The sequence below is a fragment of the Channa argus genome, chromosome 4, assembly GCF_033026475.1.
Source record: "Channa argus isolate prfri chromosome 4, Channa argus male v1.0, whole genome shotgun sequence".
NCBI lineage: Eukaryota > Metazoa > Chordata > Actinopteri > Anabantiformes > Channidae > Channa > Channa argus.
Window position 1 is genome coordinate 21697501 of NC_090200.1, and position 7500 is coordinate 21705000.

Sequence of the window (7500 nt, forward strand, 5' to 3'; positions counted from 1 at the left end):
AAATGTGTTTGTGTGTCCTTGTTCGTTAATATGACTGAATGATCTGACAACTGAAGGGCAAATTATTACACTGTGAATAAAAGTTAAATTTACGACAGTGAACCAAGATACAGACTGCTAAAGAAGCCTGTTTTCAAAAGCTCTGTTGTTGATTTTTGCCTAATTGCACATTTAATCACACTTAACATGAACCTTACAAGCCTCGTGGTCCCTTGCCTTCTCTCACAGGCAGTTTCTGTCACACAGAAGCTGTGTAAAGCCTTCAGGGGTGAGCAAAGGACAAAGCAGGATACAACTGGTTGCAGAGATGAAGATAAAACTCAAAACAGCAATGGAAACAACAGACAACTAAAAATGCAATATTTTGCCAGAAGACAGCCTTACAAACATGGAGGACATTGAGGCTACCATCTTGTGATGCTATTTAAATACAATGTGTTGGTATGCAAACAGAGTACAGGCCCACGCTGTACACGCCAGTAAATAAACAACTGCCTTTTTTTTTGTGTGTTTGAAGCTTTACCTGTTGCTGAATTATTTAGCCATGCTGCTAACTAACTATGGTTTGTCATGCCAAAACAGGAGACAATTAGGCAATCCTATACTGTAATAAATATTCTGCTAAGTAACGTACTGACAAAAAAAAATTTTCTTTGGAAATATTTTGTAATGAGGAAATTATGTGTTCTTAACATCTGATTTTCTTTCTGACTTGCAAGAGCATCAATGCGTTGTGTTTGACGTACCCTTCTACAAAGAGCGTTGCATTATGGGTTGTAAAAAATAAATAAATAAATAGTCGCTTATATAGAGCTTTTATCCAAAGCGCTTTAAAATGTTGCTTCCCATTCACCCATTCACACCCACACTCACACACTGATGGCGGTGGCTGCCATCCAAGGTGCTCACCTGACCCACCGGGAGCAACTTGGGGTTCAGTGTCTTGCCCAAGGACACTTCGACTTGTAGCCAGGAGCGGGGATTGAACCACTGACCCTGTGGTCCATGGTCAATTGCCTTACCAACTGAGCTACAGCCACCCCGCCACCCCGTTTCTTGCATGGCACTGAGGTAACTCTTACAGAGTTATGAAGCACAGAAAGTGCTTTCTTAACACACAGTTACCCAACGCTGTCTTTAACCAAAAAAGCAGTGTCTAACTAAAGTAGCACTGGGCGATATGGCCTATAAACAAAATTGCAACATTGTTTTAAGGCTATATTGGGATACACGATATATTAATATACTGAAATCTCTTGTAAAGCCTTTCATGAAGTCTTTATTAATTAAATGCCCAAATCACACAAGTATGATGATTCCCTGTGACATAAGTCCTTATTAAAACAATGATGTTTGCATTTATTAGTAGTTTCCAATCAACTTAATTTAACAAATCAGTATGTATCCAAAACAGGAAATCATTAGCAGCTCTTAAATAAAAATAAATAATAGCTTAGACTTACATACTTTAGACGGAACTGAAACTATTTGAGAGCTGGGTCTACAAATATTGCTACTGCAAATGCCACTTTGACAGCAAAGAAAATTAACAGCAAAGACATAAACAGTTTAAAGATATAGATGGGTTTAATGGAGCACCCAGAAGAAAATTTTCTTCCTTTTCTGTCTCCTCTTTTGATATGTTGTTCTTTTTGATTAATTTGTCATATGTTTCCTCATCATTTCACTGTTTACAATTTGTTAGTGTAGCATGAAGGGTGCATTTGTTTTAAAACTTGCATAACATGAGTGCGGCAGATTGATAGTATCACCATGTTAACAGAATAGGCCTTAAAGCGGGGATGTAATATTCCAAAAACCAGAACTCCAAGATTTGTAGAGTTTGTACTCGATCTTCACAAAATAGTAATTCACTACATTCCACAGAGAAAAAGCCACGACACGTCGATATGAGTATATTTCAGATATCAACCACCCATAAACCAATGGTACGTATAATCGAGTAAGTACTTCTTCTATTGCCTGAGGGTACATGAAAATATTGTGGAATAACTCAACTAAAATGAAAAAAAAAAAAATGCAGTTATGATTTAACTTCAAGAGCATATGCAACACTGGAACACCACTAAAGTGTGAAAGTATGTAAAAACAAATTAGACAGTGAACAGGGAGGTTTGACTGGTATCTATCTATAAATTGTACAGAAGCTAAAATTAGAGCAAACAAAGTCCTGGACAAATAGGCCAAAAACATTCAGTGAGAGCTAAAGGATCTAACATCAAGTTCCTGTGGTTCATCAAGAGGCCTGCTCTTGAGCTGGGACTGAAATTAGTTTTAGTGAACTATATACTGATCCTACTGGTAATGGAAACTTCTCTAAACAAAACACTGTCAGTGAGAGTGTGACATTCAAAACACAAAACCTTGACCCTTTTCAGTTTAAACCCTCATGAATAACCTGCTGACGTGGAACTTGGACTCTCATCCGCATGCATGAATAGCACTGAAGCCTCGCTCACTCTCCGGTCATCTTTCTCTCTTGATCTACATTCCTCCTTCTACAAGCTCTGCCACCACAGGCGCTGTCAAACAGTCTGACAGTTCAGCCTTACTTTGATCTCAAGGCACAGGTTATCTGTTGCCCGGCTAATTTTAGTTAGCCCCTCTAAGCTGCGCTTCTCTTTGAAGCACGGGTACCATGCAACAGGAGGTTTAGGGTGAACCCCTTGCCCCTTGCACTTTCACACAGAGGGATTCATCCGCACATCTACATAGGTCTACTGTGACCTGGACATGGTTGTCTTTGCTACATCTGCATCCTTATCCACTCTGCATGCAGAGGAATCCCAGGTGTGACAAGCGTGGGCTGCAATTGAAGAAATGTTTGAATTAATGTGAGCTTTTTCCATCTGAGGGGGCTTGTTGGATAAACACAACAACACACAGGAGATGTTTGAGGAGGAATGCTATTGAATCCTCTTGGTTAATTAGAGGCTCTCAGTTTCGTTTTGGTGCTCTCTCAACAGATTGTCACAGCAGATGGAGGAGGGGTGTGGCAGGTGAGCATAGAATTCTTACCTTTTTAAAAAGTAGGGAGAAAAACTGTCTGCACCACAGGCTGGAGAGGTCAAAGGTCTGCAAAAGCAAACAGCAAGTCAGTCAGTTTCTGGCCTGGGAAAGTTTGTGCTTAGAGTATGACTTTTTTGTTTTTTAGCCATTCATTTATTAAACAAGTCAACTATTTGAAGCACTTACTGCCCCCCCTTCCACCCAGTCCAGTAAACTATAATCCCAGAGAAACATCCTTATTCCAACAATAAAACAGGAATATAAAATAAAAACTCGTATCTCACCTGCCTCAAGTTGGTATTAAAATTTGATCAGTGCAACCTCAGGTTGAGTGTGTTTACAGCAGGCTACACAGCAGTACACTAAAGCTGTATCCCTGTGATTTTACAGAATGGTCAAACAGCTGGTCTGAGTACTACTCAAGACAACAAAGCCCTGAGAGTGTGACCTTGTATGCTGCAGTAGTCACAACACAAAGGACATTGGCACCTCATTAAAGTAAATATGGCTGTATTTCACGTTCTCTTTCTGTATTTTCAGAGTCAACTTTGTCAAGCACACTGTTGAGATTAAACACATGTAGGTGCAGAAAAAACACATGGGCACGCAAAGCCACACAGCTAACTCATGGTTTTTCAAGAGCTGTTTCTGATGAGAGGAGCAGGAAGTGACAGCAGGCTGATTTAGTGCCTCAATCTTGTATAAGAGGGGTCACTTTCTTCCCCACTGGATGACTAACGAGGGCACAGTCGCTGCTTTAATTTCCATTTTATTGTGAAAAACGGTGGCTAAAGCTCCCCTCGATCTGTTGTAGAAGCTGTTGCATAAGCCGACCAAAGGACAATGTCTGATGCCAGTGCCAAAAGGGCCATTTCTGAATGGCAATGTCATGTTCACTGCTGAAATGTTCATGCAAACACAAGAGAAGGCTTTGGCTGGAGGACACAGGAAAGTCAATGTCCAGTCAAGCACAATCTAAATCTTTTTCGCCTGATTGATGGACAGCAATGACTGCTCTGTATCCTACAAGTGAGGTGTGAACCTTACTGTGTCAGTCAGAATTGTCTATTTTTCCCCCTCCCATTTTTTCAGGACCTCTTTTCATTACACACACATTTATCGTATAAAGGATTTAAAGGCGAGGACAAGATAGAATAAAATGGCTTCAGGGTTTTCAATTTCTATGAAAAGATAAGTCACTAAAAAAAAATAAGGTCAGGCTTGGCATGAAAAGCAATGTGTGGCTGGGTGGGCAGGTGCAAGGGGGGGCAGAAAGAAGGTAAGTAGTGAGAAGAGAATGAGCATAATTTCTGTTTGTGACTGTGGCAGGAGGCGATGACTCACAGATCATAAAGAAACATAGATAACAACAGAAGGAGGAGATAGAGAGAAACACAGTGAACAATTGACTAGTTCATACTGTACAGAGAAGGAACAAACTGAAGAGTGACACAACTGGCAAAAACAGGGCAGTTTGTTCCTCCCATTAGCAGGCAGATTTAAATGGGGGCCCAATGATGCAATGTGTAACAAAACAAATATAATTACGCTACATCATTACAAGTTTGACTCCTTACTGTTTCCTGGGCGACTGCAGATAGCCAACTGGACAGCCAACCATAAACAGTGACTGTGGAAAAAATAAATAAATAATGGCTGTCAGCATTCATTTAGCTGAAAGCTGGAACAACATTTCCACAGTACGTCACGCTCAGGAGATAGATTTTGGTTTCCAGTCATCAGGCATCATACAGCAGACTTAGTAAGGTTCCTATAGCTATAAACAGACTGTAATTTGGCTTGAGATGTGACCACTCACTCCCTGTGAGCTATATTTACCATCTGTGGCTCTTTACCCCGTTTGTGTCTGTATGCAGTATGTGCGGACGAGTTAACATGCTCAGATGTGTGCCTGCTTGAGATTCTGCAGCAGCCACGATGATAGCTCGTTATCCAGAGAAACATACAAGACACTCTGTATTTCAGTGGACAGAGAGAGCCTTCTCAAAGCTTTGTGGGTGTTTGGTTGTTAGCATTCAAACACAATTCTTCAACATCCGACAGGGGAAGAAAGCTGACCTTGGCATTCCAACACAGAGTCGCCTGTTCACTAGGCTGAAACAACTAAATCTAAAAGAAAACAAAGAAGAGATTTAAACTCATCGTGTCATAGTTTTGTTTCCCCCCCTCCCCATAAACTGAAAGCACACTGTATGGACTTGCATTGAAAAGAGTGGAAACAAATAACCTTGTTTTAATAAGAAAACGGGGGGGGGGGGGTGCATTGAAAAGTCACTGCTGTGCTGTGTGTGGTAATGGTGTGTCATTTGTCTCATGGGAGAGAGCAGAGCCCTGCAGCTGTGGAGCATAGAGAGATCACACAGCTGTGAACGAGGCAGTGTCAGCCAGCGCTGGCACACATCGGCAAGTCAGCTGAGAACGGCTGGCTTTTCTCCTGCTGTGGAAGACAAGTGTTCACAAAATGCAGCGCTGCTGGACAAGCCTAAGGGTAAAACACACTGTGTAACATTCCTCTGTATAATAAGAGCTATCCTGATTAAATGTTAGTGTAAAAAGGTATTTACAGTACTTAAAGAATTTATACAGTCATAAAAATGGAAAGCAACTGGTTGTCCATACCACTGGACTCTACGCTCCATCCTCCTCTGACTGGATTGATTTCAGTAAGTATTTAGGTGGGCTGCCAAAAGTCCAGTTGTGATGCATGTACAGGAATTACTGTGAACCATGCCGATTTTGCTTTTTATTTTCATCTATGAATCATGCTGTCTCAGGTTTAACACCCTGTAAGGATTATGAGCAACGTGGTGCAGAGAGGATTCCATTCATTCCATGCTCAATCTGCTTTTCTAGAACAAATGCAGAAACAGAGACAATGCGATGCTTGATATCTGTGCCGTTTTAGGTGGGGGACAATGAAATTGAAATGGCAGGTCATGGAACGAAGCACATCCGTCTAAAATGAAGGCAGGGCTCCTTTTTATTATGGAGCTGTCTGGCTATTGATCAGGCTACGCCTTGAGGTTCAAATAAGTGTCCCACGATGTCTCGCAGACGTGCATGTGTGCACCTGTGTGTGATTTTAGGTTAGAGAAATCCACTGTGTTCTGCGGTTGCAATACTGCTGAGTCTGCTGTGTGAACACAACCCTAAGGGTAATCCATAAGACCATCATCTATATAAATGACTCTACATACTTCCCCCCCACCTACTTCTTCAGTTTCTCCCACCCCTCCCTCTCTTCTTTCTTCTTCCATAGGACATTTGCACCCAGCAGCTGTCCCTCCATATCTGTCTCTTCAGATAAATCTCTTCCCACCATCATTCCCTCCCTGTATCCTCTCCCCTGCACGTTACGAGGTTTCCTGGGTCGAAGTCTCTCCACAGTAAGTGGTGTGTTGCTTTAATCCAGCTCTACTGTAGGGAAGGGAAGAAAACGTCACCTTCCAAATCCTCAACAGCTGCATTGGTTAAGATCGGACTCTCAGTCCTTCGTCTCTTTACATTGTCGTCGTGCCTCAAGTCTCACCCAGATTCGACTCTTCACGCCATGGCTCACAGCGGAACTGACATGCATGGATGGCATGACGCCTCGGCCCGGGAATGCTGGAAAGGAGCCAAAACAGATCTCCTTCCATTGAGTTTACAAGCAGTGTGAATGCTTGAGCAAACTCGCACAGCCATACAACACACACAAATGCACACTTCCTCTGGCACCATTGGGATGTGAAAATGAGAAATGGAAATTAGAGAGATCTTGGGCTGGGCATACAGCTCAACTCTGGCTAAACTTTTTTTTTTTTTTTTTTAAACTTGACTCTTCTTCCAATTCTGTATTTAAACCACACAACTTCCATTACCAATCTGCATGACTAAAGCACAGTTACTTATCAGAGTGAATTGCTGTGTAATTCAAGACCGTGGGTAGGCTTGGCCAAGCTCTGATTGCAGGCTGATGTGTGTGGAAGTTAAGTTGAAGGGCTGCGGGAGAGCTACTAGGCTCTGGAAGTGAAGCAAACTGTGTGGCACCGCTGGTGAGATACGGGCCTACAGGTTCCAGCAGAAGCTGAATTATAATAGACAGGACGGAATTTTTATGTGCAGCTTTAATCATGCAATTACTTTCCACATGGAGAGTTGAAAAAAGCTGTCAGCATATAGCTACAGTAGAGAGCAAACCTTCAATTGGAAATAGATAAGAGGAAACACAGTTGGACTCTCAAGGTGATCGTGAGAATAATTGTTTCCATTTAGCTTTTTTCAGAAGTGTTCATTCAGTGTTTTTATATATAAATAAAGCAATTATCAGCTTCAACAGGTTATTGCTTTACTTTGAGTCACAATGTATTAGCTCTTCTTTAATAGACAATTCAGATGACAATAACTGACTCTACACATCAATGCCTCCTGTAGTGTGAAGTTACGCACACACATTCTCTCTATGTCTTT

General features: G+C 41.6%; 1 protein-coding gene across 5 annotated transcripts in view; it reads right to left on the bottom strand.

The window, feature by feature from the left end:
- Positions 1–7500, bottom strand: part of tspan9a (tetraspanin 9a) — a 184704-nt gene that overhangs the window by 108403 nt on the left and 68801 nt on the right. For 2 of the 5 annotated variants that reach the window (XM_067503092.1, XM_067503088.1), the window contains one exon: positions 3040–3096. The exons of 2 other annotated variants lie outside the window; for them this stretch is intronic. The gene's annotated coding sequence lies outside the window, so the exon portion shown is untranslated. Of the gene's footprint in view, positions 1–3039; positions 3097–4607; positions 4661–7500 lie in introns of all 5 variants that reach the window. One more of the 5 variants, XM_067503091.1, reaches the window with a different exon arrangement.